This window comes from Thermobia domestica, chromosome 17 (assembly GCF_964235325.1).
Source record: "Thermobia domestica chromosome 17, izTheDome1.hap1.1, whole genome shotgun sequence".
Lineage (NCBI taxonomy): Eukaryota > Metazoa > Arthropoda > Insecta > Zygentoma > Lepismatidae > Thermobia > Thermobia domestica.
The window spans coordinates 45,195,687-45,211,242 of record NC_137470.1 but is presented as its reverse complement, the minus strand read 5'-3'; the positions used below and the strand labels follow the sequence as shown (position 1 = coordinate 45,211,242).

Here is a 15,556-nt window from a genome sequence, read left to right as displayed (position 1 = left end):
CATAAATAGCATACTATGACTCTTAACTATCCGCACATCTAGGACGATTTGACAGCAATAACATTTTTTTTTTTCTAGTTGTTTGCGCGATCTGTTAAGATTGATACTGGCTGGTTAAAACGTTGAGAATTTCCAACCCTGATGTAACAACTTGTTCAAATGGTTAATGTTTGTTTTCCCGCCTCATTCAGCTCTACACTCATTTCCCGCCATACTGATTCCCCGCGAAAGTTATTTTCAACTTTAAATTTAAAAATAAAATTCAGATATTAAAGATATGAATATGTAGAGTGTATATTTAATAACGCATTTTAATTAACTAGTAATAATTTTATTCATTGCACAAATAAAAATAATTTTCAGGGGGATAACAAAATGTTCAGTGTCTTCTGCCGGAGCATGCGCAAGAACGTCAGAAAAGGATTATAGCGTCGCGGCGCTGAGAGATGCTTTCTACTGTGCTCTGGACGTCTGTGAGAAAGTATCAAGTTGTTTCTTCAGTTGTGGGTTAGTTTACATGTGATTGGTGGTTTGTGTGGAGTGGAAGTGTGAATTAAGTTTCACCATTTGCTGAACATACAGGGATATCTAAGCAGAAAACGTGGTAAGATGGTTAATTGTATAAAGATATCAATTAGCATATTTCAACATATTCTTCAGTTATTTTCAAAACTGAAATATTTAATTTTAATGTCGTTTCTGTGACTTGTATGCATGGGCAACGATTAGTGGGGGGGGGGGGGCAAAGAGGGGCAGTTGCCCCCGCACTTTTTTGAAGTAACCCATAATGTATATAGTTTCATTTAGAAAAGTAAAGTTTTTGTATGCATTTACTGCTTCATAGAAAAAAATGGTGTCATATATTTGCCGTTCCGTCAGTATGTACTGGTTGTCTTCCCGTGGAGTAAAGAAAACTACAGGAATTGTGTTTTAAGGTGATCTGGTACCCCTAGCAACCTTGAAAGTTAGTCCATTTAAAAAGCATAGCAAAGTTTTTCACTGTTTTCTTCTTTATTATTAAAGTTACAAAGGTCAAAATTTGAACAAACCTAGAGGAGACACATATCTATGCCTTGTGTGTTTTAGATTTTGAAAAAAACACAGTAAGGAAACTTTTATCTTCAACTTTGAAAACATGGCAACAGTAAGACCTGAACTCCCTGCGACGGTATAGTTTTTCCTTTCCGCCCGAGTCGAGCGGCAAGTTCAGTTCTCTGCCTCGCTCATGTTGTTCCAATCAGGTGACTCATAAACAGCGGTACAACCGAAACCTTCTTTTCTCATCTCTCTCTCTCTTTTTTTTTCTTTCTTTTCATTCTGCGAATTCCTGGGAGGGTAGTTGTCATTTGTCAGCTTACCATTTCCGCAAAATAACATAGTATAGATGTCAGTTTGTGATCTTTGGGAAAGATTATAGAAAAAATATTGTTGGAATCAATCTAGGACAAAATTACCCTTTGAAAGCGAGGTCAAAACCCTCTCTTCAGAAATAATTGAAAGATATTTACATGAATATTTTTTGAGGGAAATATGATCAAGTGAAATGGCATGTGGGCAAAATTCCTGGGGCCTGCTTTTTTAAAAATCACTTTCGTTCTTTGTTGCCTGTCCACATGGCCACTTCTATACTATCCCCTAGAACTTTTTTAATTTTTCATGCACATATGTCCGGTGACAATACAATATTGTATAAATTACCATATACTCATGTGTAATGTCTATATCTCCCTTTTCCTGGAAGCGGAGAAGGAAAAAAAATATAGATCCATGTAATGTTCACACTAGCATTTCCTAATTTTAGATTTTTTTTCTAATAAATGAAGTTCGCAGGGCACCTGAAGGCTGTGAGATTTTACCTGGGTATCATGTGCATAGATACACCCTCGATCAAATTCGTGTGAAATATCTTGTGTAAACTTTCATTGTGAGTTCGAACAGAAGAGAACCAAGTATGATAAAGCTGGGTAACGGCTCACACAACATTTTATGTTCTTGTAAGTAAATGATGTTGGCTTATTTTAAAATTGAGCATGATTAGGGATGCGCACGAGACAAGATTTGTGGTTGTCTCGTCTCGAAAATTTACTGTAAAAGTGATGTCTCGACTCGAAAAATTATTTCTCTATTGGAAGAGCCGTGTCTCGACTCGTCTCGTGCGCATCCCTAAGCATGATTTAGTAGTAAATTTATTTTGCATTATACAAATTTGTTTAAATTATGTAATATCTGTGAAAACCTTGTTGACCAGGCTCGCAACCAGCCACTGAAGTTTGGGGAGCATAAATATGCTAGGGGGACAATCGTAACAATTCTGGGTCTCCGTATCAATGTCATACGGATGCATTGTGGTTTGAGGGGCTAAAAAATTTAGGAAGGGAGCAGTCCTCCTAACCCCCGCCGTAGTTGCACAACTATGTAAGTAGATTCCTCAGTACCGGTACTTTATTTCACAAAATAAACACCACTACTTTATTTCGCAAAAAAATTCTTCTACGTTATATAAAAATTGGATAACTCGACGGGTCAGTGTGCGAATTGAATATTTTTTCCAGGGCGGATGAATTTCACTCATATACGCACCCAGCCATCACACACGTAAGAGTGGGGAAAAGTTATTCCTGTCTGGAATAAAAATTTTCTCTTGCAGGGGGATAAAAATTTCTCAGAGGAGAAATCCCTGGCATCCCCTCGTCAATTAGCACACTAGACGGGCCTCTCACAATTTATAAGGAAATCGACGCAAAAGGCTGTAAGATGACACTTTTCATACCTTTTCTTTTCACATGACATATTTTCAACTCCAGACGACACAGGGACGGATCCAGGATGGATTCCTGAGGGATGGGGTAGTGGTGAGTTGTAACACTGCTACTTAGGGTTACTTTAGTTTTATTATGTACAGACTTGAACTTTAGCATCACTGGTGCTTGTGCCATTGGAGGTGGCGAACGACCCTTCCCTCAGGATCCGCCTACAAGTCTCTATGCCATCCCTACAGGATAAAATAAGATACGCAAGCATGTTTTCCACTTATGTTTGAAGGCATACGCGGAGCCAGAAATATTCGTTAGTCGGGTTTAAATATAGAGCCCCTACTACTACTACTACTACTACTACTACTACTACTAATAATAATAATAATAATAATAATAATAATAATAATAATAATAATAATAATAATAATAATAATAATAATAATAATATCCGCTTAGTATTGTGTTTCGTAGAACAGATGTAGACTTCTTCCTCTGACACTGTCCGTCTCCATATAAACATTTCCCACCCCCACCGCCACATTTTTAGATTCCAATCAGTCTCGGTGGTCCGTCTCTCTGTTTATTGTTAATTTCACTGGAATGCATTTCTTTATAGTCTTCAATCTTTGCATAAAATTAACAGTCCTCACCTAAAAGATGTGTGGTGTAGTGTGCGACGCAATACTTCCCTCTGGGAAACCCTGGAAATGTACGTATTGCAATTGGGCATCTCACCTGAGTCTCCCGTTTAATCAGTAAGTACGCTGGGAATTTTATTTTGTGAGGTGTTTAAAATCCAAGAGGGAGAGCATTTAGAATAGTGATACATATTTTTACAGAAACGCAAAGGAAGCAATACATTTTGTTACGCCCAGGGATGTGTGTAAAGAAAGTTTGGTTGGTGTTAGGGGGTGTTTATGGGGTTGGGAAAGATTTTAAACAAAGAAACTTCATTTCCTAACCTTCTCTGGATTACAGGGGTGCCCACAGTCAGGTTTTGGGGCACAGGTTGCACCTATGATTTTTTTTTTAGAGGAGGGACATAATTTGTCATTGAAAGTGGAACAATCGAATTTTAATTATACCACAATGATGCTTTTATGAACACGAGTGGCGTATTTAGGAATTTGTTTCGGGAAGGGGTATGCACAATACGAGATTAAGCACTTATATTTTTCCTTTTAGGTGCCGACAAATTTTAATGGAGTTGTGAATATAACAAATTTATTTCGGGGGGGGGGGCTTGAGCTCGATAGCCACCGACTGATGAACACTAAGTATGAAGGAGAACTTAGCATGAATAACATTTTTAAATAAGTAATTGTCATAATAAAGAATGATAAATTTGGGGGGAGGACAGTAAATGGGAAGGATGGTAACCTTCAGGGGAAATTAGGGACCTCTGCCTGGGTGTGTATATTCTCTACTCATTTACATTTTCTAAACATTGTGATGTGTCGTCGTACGTATATGTAAGCCCCTTCTCCACACAGGAAGATTGTTGTTGATCCAAGATGAAAGCTAAAATCTTCTCATTTCAATAGATATGAAAGGAGGGATTACAACCTGCACCAACACATCTTAAAGTATGCCACTGTTTGAAAGTATTTCTTTACTAATGTACATACTTTCCAAGAACTTCAGTTTGATGTGTTAGGTCCTATATATCGTTTCTAGCTATTTATCATTTTTAGAAAATATTTTTTCTGCATTTATATGCTTATCTACCTATCTCTCTCTCTCTCTCTCTCTCTCTCTCTCTCTCTCTCTCTCTCTCTCCCTATATATATATATATATCTTACTTCTATCCAGGGATTTATTTGTAGCCAGGGAAGCCTGGGAATTTCCCCCCTTCTAAGTTTTGGTTTCCCTGTCTCTAGATTTAATTCTATCTACCCAGCCTGGGAAGATATTTTCCACCTTTCTTACTCTATACAATCGATTTTAAAGTACAATAATTCAACTCCATATTTTAGTAACAATTCTTTACTTTTTTAGTATGTTTATTGTTGCGTGCTACGCTGGTCTTGTTTATAGAATTGTTTTCCGAAGAAAAATCTTGCACCTGATACCACTGATTATCACACTTCATCTGAGTAGCACAATAATAATAATAATAATAATAATAATAATAATAATAATAATAATAATAATAATAATAATAATAATAATAATAATAATAATAATAATAACATTTTCAGTTATTAGTGAGTTGTCACTGCAGTTGTGAATTGGTATAAGTCCACCAGCGGCCGATTTTGGAACTAAAATACAAACAACAGTGTTTCTAACCGGATCACTTGTAATTAATCTATCACAGTTGTTTTTGCCCTGATCATAATAAACCACTTCACGCATACGTTCAAGTTAAGACAAACAAAATTTCAAAAGTTATGGAAGTTATTTTCAGAACATTTTAATGGACTGCAAAAAAAAAAAAAAAAAAAAAAAAAGTACATACACCCTCCATATTAATATGACAATAACTTGCGAATAAACTAACCTCAGTGTTGTACAAAGGAACACTGAGAACTTCGTAGCATTAGAGTGTAAGGAATTCCTACTTCATCTGTTAACGAAACCTCGAAGTTCATCTTTGTGAATGAAAGTTATACTTTGGCAACTTCGCTTTCATTGTTTAAAGCAAGTTCTATTGTGTAGTTTTGAGATAAGGCGTCTTCGAAATTGCTACCAATTTGGACCATGTGATCGATCGATTGACAGTACCTTCAGTAACAAATTTGCATTGAGATCATTTTCGGATGTGCTGCAAAAGACTGGTGAGAGAGAAACTGATAATCTAACCGCCTCCGAAGGAGATTTGGATCCGCCCCTAATTAAGAAGGTAGATAAAGATAACTTTCTCTGATATCTAACCTGTCATTATTTAGCATGGTTTGGTAATTTAAAAATCCAGTATTTCTACCATATTTTGAAAAAAATATTTAAAAGAAATAAGCCCAATGTTACATTGAGGCGGTAGGGGAGCGATTAAAATTTAAAGTGGGGAGCCTGACAATTGATTTCTTATAGCTCGTGAAATTCAGAAAAAATGAATTTCATATTAAAAAAGAAATACAAAATACATTTTCAGGGTAACCCTTATATTATTATAAAGTTAATGGTACTTTTGAAATTGATTAGAGTGAATAGATAGGTATTTAAGTAACAAAACCACTTGCGTAAGTTTTTCAAAATATCAAGTTAGAAGAACGAAGTTTGTTTTCCACTGCTATCTCATTGCTCAAAGATACCGGCGATGAAACAATTGGCCGGAAATCTACGTAGCACATTTTAGTACTTACACTTGAAATAAAAATACAGCTGTTTAAAGACGATTGATTACCTTTGTCTTTGAATTTCATATGTGCACACAGGATTTGTTAAACAAGACCGTACATCTGATATGTTTGAACTATATGCAACTTATGCTCACGGGCTAAACTCAGTCTTCTGAAGTCAATCGACAAATGATTACGTATTACAGACACAAGGACAACACTAGGTTCCCAAGTTTCAAAATTATATTGTGTATGAAAACAGATAATAGAATTAATTCTTTGTCACAAGAGAACTAGGGTCTGAAAGAAATTCAGAGGGAGTTCAAAGGGAATTTCTATACTCATAAATAAAAGTTGTGAATTTATTGTGTATTGAACCAATGATATTTATGCTTACATTACCCATACACTGATGTTTTATCGATACTTTTATTTCACATTTACCAAAAGGCTGGATTACGATTATAATCCTAAAAGAAAGATACATTGTAATCAGGTTTTACAAGGCAATCCCGAAAGACAAGCTATCCAATCCCGTAGCCCTTTAAAAAATTAAGGAAAATTTCATCTTCACTTCCTTTTCCCCAAAGGGTTCACATTAATCGAAACAATGAAATGAAATTTCTTTAGTTTAACGTCCCATAATTATGCTCTTTATGCTAGAGGAGACAGATGATTAATGAAAGTGAAACATTGTAAAATTAATTGTTGGGCTCTCACAGAACCACGTACAACAAAGACACATGCGCTAGCCAATAGACCAACGGAGAGAACTTCCACAGTTCTCGAGTGGAAACGTATCGGAACTCTTTCTTGGCTACAACTCAAGAAAATAATTTAGTTGTCAATCGATAGACCTACATTAAAACAAATACAAGCATCGCGAGCCTTAACTTGATTTAAACTTACAGTTACAAGATATTGCGCAAGTACCTAAGCTACCAACCCATAATTAATATTTTAGTCATTACATCTTATTACTGAGTTTTACAGGTTTCTACTGTTTTATAATGAAATCAAATAAAACGTAATCATTTTTTTAATATAATCTGCTTAATACACGGTAGAAACTCACTTGTATGCTATCTTGTTCTTAAATTGTTAATTTCCATGCATATGCCATTATCCACAATAGGCCTACATCTGCATTACTGCAGGAATAACCATTACTGCATTCAATAACAACTATATAATTTATGGAGTTCTTTATTAAGCGAAACAGATTAGGCTACTTATAACATGTAAACTGCAACTTTTGAAAATCGTTGGATACACTGTAGAGCAGCGTTTCCCAACCTTTTTCAACTTGCGGCACACTACAGATGTAACTTGAATTCTCGCGGCACACTCATAGATATTATTATTATTATTTTATTCGTAAATATAAAATACAGTGTTTTTTGTGATTACTGATCTCACAGGGAAGAAAGCTCGATCGCTGCTTCCCCCCCCCCATGGTAAATCATTATGCTTATTTTTCATTCTAGTGTAAAAATAGAGAACAATTGCACTGAAATATAGGACTCAGGTTTTTAGAAATACTCTTTCTTTTTCCAAAACTGTTTCCAACCATTCACTAACAAGGAAGATCATTAAATAACGAACGAACAAACTATTCTCTTGTACTTTAATAACACAAATGTAGGTAATTTGTATACAAGTTTGCTTTACTGTAGGGAATGAATGATATTTTAATATTTCAAGTTACAAAATATTCTGCAACAATAAAGAGGCAATAATGGTCATAACAATGATAACAAATACTTTACTCAACGTTGAAAATGTACACAAAGGTTACACAGTATGAAACTTATAATTTATTAACATCCTTGATCTACATTACAATTTTTAAATATTTTATGAAGGTTAGAAGTGTTCAATAATATTAGTAATGTAACATTATTTCAATAATATCTATTGGAGGTTGCAATTGTTTAATAATAATATATGAAGGTTACAGTTTTTCAAAATTAAGTGAAACAAGTTGCTGCACGAAGCAAAATTAATGTGCAACTTGAGCTTGAAGTTCTTTCATAATCTTCAATTGTGGACTGATAGTTGTTAAACACAGCCTCATGTCGTGTTACGGAGTTAACAGTTGTGACCCGTTCTTACACTTGATTTTGTTCTTTGCAGAAAATCCTGCTTTACTTAAGTAGGATGTAGAAAAGGGAATATGAACTGTGTAGAAATAGCTGGATATTCTCTCCGGAGAGAAATCCAGAATGATGCCTTGTCTACTTGTGAGTGCTGGAGCTTCAAACCTCGGTCATTCCTCAAATCGACCAATTCACTTTTTTCCTGTACATTTAATTCTGCTGACTGTAGGATAGAAGGTGCAAAGTACTCCCTCACCCAGTCAAATGAATTAAACTGAAGCGTAGGAAAATACTTCTCAACATTGGTTGGTACACAACAAAGACAATGTGTCTGAAATGAGTAGAGGTCTGCGCGGATGCGGGTACCCGCGGATATCCGCATCGAAACGGGTATCTGCGGATAGATATATTTCGTTTCTATGCGGATAGCGGATAAAGTTGCGGATATGGTTTCCTACATCCTTTCCTTACCCAAAAAACGCTATGAAATTTGTGATGATGGTGGAAAGAGCACTAAGAAACGTTTGTTTTGAATTAGAAGTTTTAAAGCCGGTTGAAAAATGACTAAAATCAAAATAGGTGTGTTTGAAGGTTGTGATTCAGTGGAAGGAAAAGGGCAAGAAATTACACGAGAAAGTTGTTCTTTTATTGCTCTTTTCAATGCTATTTAAAATATGTCTAAAATATTTTCGAAATCATGAGTATTATAGAATATGTAAGTTGTATATATTTGCTATCTCACTATCTGCGGATGCGGGTGCGGATAGAGATCCTGCGGATGCGATATTTTATATCCGCGCAGACCTCTAGAAATGAGTGTTGAAAGGTTTGTGTCAATTTTGAAGCACTTTGTAATCTCAAATGTCACATTTGTTTTGTTTTCTAATTCTGACCTTCCAAAATGAGAGTTTCTCCCTAAATGAGAAAATTTTGTCACTTAAGATTAGGATATTTTCCTTTTTTTCCTGCATGCATTTGTTCAGCGTATTCAATATTTGGAATATGTCGGTAAGAAAAGTAACTTTATTGCACCAAGAATCATTACTAAGGAGATCGACATTTTCACTTTCTTCTGACAAAAAGAATAGAAAAAGTTCTTCTTTAAGTGCATAAAATCTTGACAATACACGACTACGAGACAACCACCTTTATTTCGTCGCGGCACACCAGCGGCCCATTCGCGGCACACCAGTGTGCCGCGGCACACCGGTTGGGAAACGCTGCTGTAGAGTGACGCTCTCCGTTCCCCTGTCTCACCGCGCTTACCTAGAAACTGATGTAAACACTACACTAGCGCCCTCCACGGAAAACCGCACTAATATCCTGGTCAGGTAATAATTTCTTCGTTCACAAGCATCTTAGAAAGAACATAAGGAAATGGATATTAGACTATATTTTAATAAAGGAAAAGCTCCTGACGATTAAAAGGCAAGTAACTCCGATACACAAAGTAAGAAAGTAAGAGGTTTTCGTGTTAATTGTGAATGAAATTCGTGTTGAAAAGACAACTGTGATATTTAGAACTGCCTATGTTATTGCGCAAAATCGTCTGTCGTTTACCGTGTATCTTATTAAATAGTAAGAAATAAATGGAATGAACCTCAAACAAGTTCTCTACTCTACTCAAGTGTTCAAATATTATTGACTTTGTAGCTACAAAAATGAACGAAAAATGACCCAGTATCTTGCGAATTCCGATCAACTCTTCGCCCTAATGATGGACGAATCCTCCACTGTGTCTCATAAATCTGTTCTCATGGTGTATATCCGTACTGTAGTTAATCAGGTGCGTAGCAATATATTTTTAGGTTTATTTAAGATATAGGTAACAATAGGCAGAGAGGTTTGTGATTTCATAGTTAAAATATGTGAAAGTATGAATCTTTCCAAAATGATACTACGGGAAAGACTTAATTATAGCAGTTTGTATTGATGGCGCAAATAACATGCAAGGCGAAATAATGGTGCTGTTTCTTTACTACAACGAGAATTAGACACCAATTTATTCGTGTTTCACTGCATGAGTCATAAGCTGGAACTGGCTGTTCACAACGTTGTAAATATGATTTCAGATATGGTCCATTTTCAAAGCCTTGTAGAGCGATTGCACAGTGTTTACTCTATGTTCCCGAAGAACAGGAGATAAATCGAATTAATATCACAATAACTAAATATTCACTTCTACAATATTACTGAAGTTTTAGAATGTACGGTGGTTAGGCTCTTCATACCGTTCAATAGAAGCATTGCGGAAGTCCTACCCTGCGCTAGTGTAATACTTTCGAGAAGCTTCTACAAATTTGCAGAGAAGCTTTCAGCAGCGTGCAATATTTTCAGATCTGTACGTAAAACTCACTAAGTGAAATTTTGTTTATGAAATGTCCATGATCCGAGATGCGCTGGAACCTTTACATATCCTTAGCCTGTTTGTACAAGAAAGGTCTGCATCCCTTGTAAGGTAATAAGCAAAATTGAAAAACTGTAGTTGTTCTAGAAGCGTTGAAAGAAAAAGGGGCATGTCCATGGAAGAATTACGTCAGTTTGAAGAAATCTTCAGTTTTGTAGAGTCTCACTGGCAAAACCCTTAGACAATTCTCTTGAGAAGTACCAGAAAAGATTGCAAGGGTCTAGTAGATAACATACGCTCGAAACGTTCAGTGGGGCCGAGGTTTTGCTACAATCCAATTGGCGAAAAGAATTGTCTGCAAGAATGTTAAACGGCGGCAAAGAAGTAATGAAAATTTCAAAAATAAAATAAAATAAAAAATGAGAGCATAAGATGAAACCTAATATTGGCCCAAATCTACAAAATCTTAACATGGAAATCAGTGTTCTTCCAGTTTCTTCTGCAGAGTGTGAGAGAGGCTTTTCCAGCTTAAACTTCCAGCATACTGATACTAGAAACCATTTATCTGTAAAAACCCTCGAATTTATTCTTTTCAGTGTACCAGATATTACCTCGTTCAATGCAGAAAAGTATGCCATCAGCTGGGTAAGAAATGGACATCATGCTACTACCAACAAAACCAACTGGGAAAAAGACGATGTAAAAGAACCTCGTATTGCTACACTATTCTACGTATTGCTAAAGTGAGGTATGGTGTGAAAATATTGTTAATTTCTAAAGACAGTGTTAGATAACATGCCGTAAATCATGCTTCAGCTTGACCCTGTCTTTGTTCAATTCTGGATTCATTTTAATGTCAGTATTTTTTGTTGGCCAAAAGTTCACTTTTAGCAGAACATTGATAGGTACACACACCCCTGAATCTAATTTTATTAAGTACAAGGAGCAAAATGGTAAAAAAAAAAAAACTTATGATAATAAGGAATGACATTTAGTAGAGTCTTTCCCCTTCTACTTAATAAAATTAGGCGTAAGTATAAGTGCACCTATCACTGTTCTGTCCAAAGTAAACTCTTACCTTTTGTTGTATTTATTGTTCGAGCGGGGAATTTGGTTTTTAAGGACCAAATCAGAACAGACTAAAGAATTACTTGTCATAGCAAAACCGTTTTACGGAGCAGTGTGACACTTGTTATGACAAGGTGTGCAGATTGCAATGCAACTATAGGGCTTTTACTGGATGCTCTACACTTGTCCTCAGCAGTAGGACGAAAAGTAGTAAGGTAACTAACGCATGCAATCTAATCTACCTATCCAAATCTTATCTAACGTACCTATCCATATTTATCATAAAATTGTTTTTAAAAAAGTTTAAAAAATTATGAACTTGGGGATCTCCTATCAAAATAGTACCATAATTTCAAAGTAGATAGGTTTAAAAATAATGTTATCCCAACCCCACTTTAAAGTTGTTTTATTATACGAAACACAATCTTGTATAAATATTCCCCCTTCTACAAAATCCACAAATAAATCACTGCTTCTATCTGTTTACCTGTCTATCAACCGTTCGATTTATCATCTTTCATTCAACATTCAAATACTGCATTGAAATAAAGGTATATAGAAACGGAAGAAATAACCACAGAAATGTGAAACACAATATCACTTCTTTCTTCTCTTTTCTTATGTTTCTGAAGCCGAAAGTCGTGCAATATTTTTCCTCGGTCGGCAGGAATTTCTCGCTTTCCGTTGTCTTTTCACGGCACATACATTTGTACTGCTATCCCTCCTGCTGTCACTCACAAAGTGATTATCCGTCGACATTCACATTTCAAGCAACCACGACTCGAAGGACAGGCAGAAAGACGACCGCTAAACGCGGACAGGGAGGTTCACACAGGAGTCAATAGACATTTCAACAAAAAGAGACACCAACTCAAAATTTGAGTGGGAGGGTGACATCTGCGTTGCCAAGTTTTTAAAGTCAAACATGGAAGCTTTTTTACTGTGTTTTTTTCAAAATCTAAAACACACAAGGCATAGATATGTGTCTCCTCTAGGTTTGTTCAAATTTTGACGTTTGTAACTTTAATAATAAAGAAGAAAATAGTGAAAAACTTTGCAATGCTTTTTAAATGGACTAACTTTCAAGGTTGCTAGGGGTACCAGATCACCTTAATTGCCACAGATTATAACCCCAAAATTAACCTATTGGAGCACAACAATTTCAGTATATTTTCACTTCTTACAAGGGCTCGATATATTAGTTAGCATCTTTGAAACTAATTCAGAGAGCATTTCGCGAAAGAAAAAAAAGTCTTTCATAAGGTATTTTTTAATTGCACAAAAATTGACAGTTCCTAAAATATATTTTTTTCTTTCTAAAGTAAGGGGAAAAAGCGTAATAAGAAACAACTTCTATCTTTTCCATTGTTTTGTGGTGCATTATATGAGTGAAATTGTATGTTAGGGGTGTACGGGTGTATATACAATTAAATTTAGTGAATTCAACATAATTCTAGGTTTTAGTGTTAGTTTTTATAACTGGAGTATGGAGTGATTCTAAGTATTGTTGTGTTTTGATGTGGTTCCTGAAAGTGAAAACTGCACCTAATGGCAACGAACATGTTTCGGGAAGTTGCAAAAGCAAATATTTCTTTAAATGTTTTCTAAGAGTAATAACATAAATTTAATAGCATGTGTGGAATTAAATATTAAGTTGTTCATTAATCCCTGTTTCAATATGACTTTTGCAAAATAAGCATCATTGTTTATTACTTTGATTAATATTATCCTTTCTATTTATTTGTTTTGCAAATTTGTTATTCAATAATCTGATCACACAGTTTTCCACACAGAATTTTAAGATGTTCATGAGCAAGGAATCAAATCCCTTCTTACACTTTTGTTGTTTAAGAGTACAAAGGGTTACTACCTACCTGAGTTGCTCTTGCTCTTGTCAATTTACTTAATAAAATATGAAATACTATATACGGCATTTTAAATGAAAAAGATAGTATCCTGTTACCTATACAACCTTTTGTCAAACAAAATATTAGAAACAAGCAGGAAAACTAACATTTATATTCAAATATTCAGATCATGTCTTGTCCCCCCCCCCACTTTTAACGTCCAACCGCCACTACTGCTTGTATGTTCCTCTCATAATCTCTAATGTTCGATTAACTTTATTTCTTTCTAACATTCTTCAATGTTATTTTGTTTAGTCATAAATACGTTCTTTACTTCTTTTTGATTATTTTGATCTCTATTGATATAGTGAGCAATATATATATTTGATAATAGTTTCTAATATTGCTTTCTCTTATGAATTGAAAGGTTCCGGGCAATCAACGTTGTACCACATGAAAACTTTGTGCCAACAACTAACAAATAAATACGCATAAAACTTCTAGGAATGGATTACAGGAAATGTGTCTTCACGTGCTCAGTTCGTATCGGAGGAACAGCAAATCTAATTTTGACCTTTTCTTTGTCAGTGATGCGTAGTTTTTATTAAAACAAAGAGAGAAAAACTTAGTAGGAAAATGAGTGTTATTTACATATTTTCTTGAGCCCTGCAATTGCGTTTACGTCATTTTCTTGTCAAGTAGTGCTAAAAGTTGTTATATAACTACATTTAATATTTCTGCAATAGCCTTTTTAACCTTTGAAGGTAAAATATGTTTGTCACCTCGTAATGCCTAGTTTGTAATTATATTTTAATACTTTCTCAAAGTTCCAAAGCTTGTGTTTCCTTATACCACATTGTCTGTAGTTGAACCAAATTGAACTAAAATAAAAATGCCATCAGATTTTCTTATAATTTAGGTGAATCAAATAGCAAAACTAATAATAATTACTATTCTCTGGTAATTTTCGAATTAAAATTCTGAAATGCCAAAATTTAAAAGAACATGCCTGGATTTTTCTTTTCAGTAGATTGTTGAGTTGCTGTTTTGTTTTACCCACTAATATTAGAGTATAACTTTCAATCAAAATTATACATTTCACACATTGTCCTCTTCATCATTGAAAATGTACGTTCTTCATAGTAAATTAGAGTTTGAACTTGGTTATTTTTTGTTAAATTTTGCTGAGCATTGAATAATTGACCACAATTATTATTTTGCTATCATTGTAAGTGTCAGACGCTTGGTGCATCTCGCGAACGGTTTGTTCATTTGTTTGTTTATTGAAATATGGCATCCCTTTTCAGCACTGAGACTGTTTGAGACGTGAATCTACAGTTTAAAGTGGATTCCAAACCACCGTAATGTGTTCAATGCTCCCCAACCGGTAGTCGAACCTAGGATCACATGCACATTAGCCATTAAATGGAACTGGAAGGCTACATCTTCCGATATCCTGGTTGGTCCTGGCAATGTGGATTTGATTATTTTTATGAACATAAATTCAAGATCCTAAAAAAGAGTAAAAGTATTTTATTTTTTTTCTTTTATTTGATATCGAAAAAAACGGTTGTGTACTATAGCTTTTTGAAATAAAGCATCATTAAACATTCCTTTATAGCCCCATGAATCATTCAGAGGCCAATATTCAGTCTTCATTAAATCATTTTTCAAAGTCGATTTTTTATGGAAAGAAAAGAAAAATAATACATTCTGGGACAGTCAAGCACCAAATAAATACTATTTTTTTTAGGTGTTACACTTAAGATTAATAACAACTATGAAACAACAAGCATGTGTCTTTTTTGAAACGGAAAGCACTTGTTTTCGGGTTGTTTCTTGAAACTAAATTAGTTTGTGCTAGTTAAAATAAATGAGGGATTCGGGGAAGCATAATGGTATATCCCATTTTCTAATTTTTGAGTAAAATGGGAAACAAGGTTCAATATTCCCATGCATTTCAAACTAGGATGTTATAATATAGAGGATTAGTCCATAGCTATCTTTGACCGTGTAACTCGATGAAGCCGAAAAACAAGCAAGTGTCACTAAATTGATTGATTTCTCTCTTTTCTACCATTAATGTTCGCTTAAATCATTATGTTCTCCGTGTCTGAAAATATAGTGTTTATTGCGTTTACGTTTTTTTTTTCTTTT

At 34.8% G+C, this 15,556-nt stretch overlaps 1 protein-coding gene across 1 annotated transcript in view; it reads left to right on the top strand.

Moving 5' to 3' along the window:
- Positions 1-477: 477 nt before the first annotated feature.
- LOC145673855 (uncharacterized) overlaps positions 478-15,556 on the top strand; it is a 101,913-nt gene continuing 86,834 nt past the window's right edge. The window contains exon 1 of the mRNA XM_081743629.1: positions 478-604. The gene's annotated coding sequence lies outside the window, so the exon portion shown is untranslated. The remainder of the gene's footprint in view (positions 605-15,556) is intronic.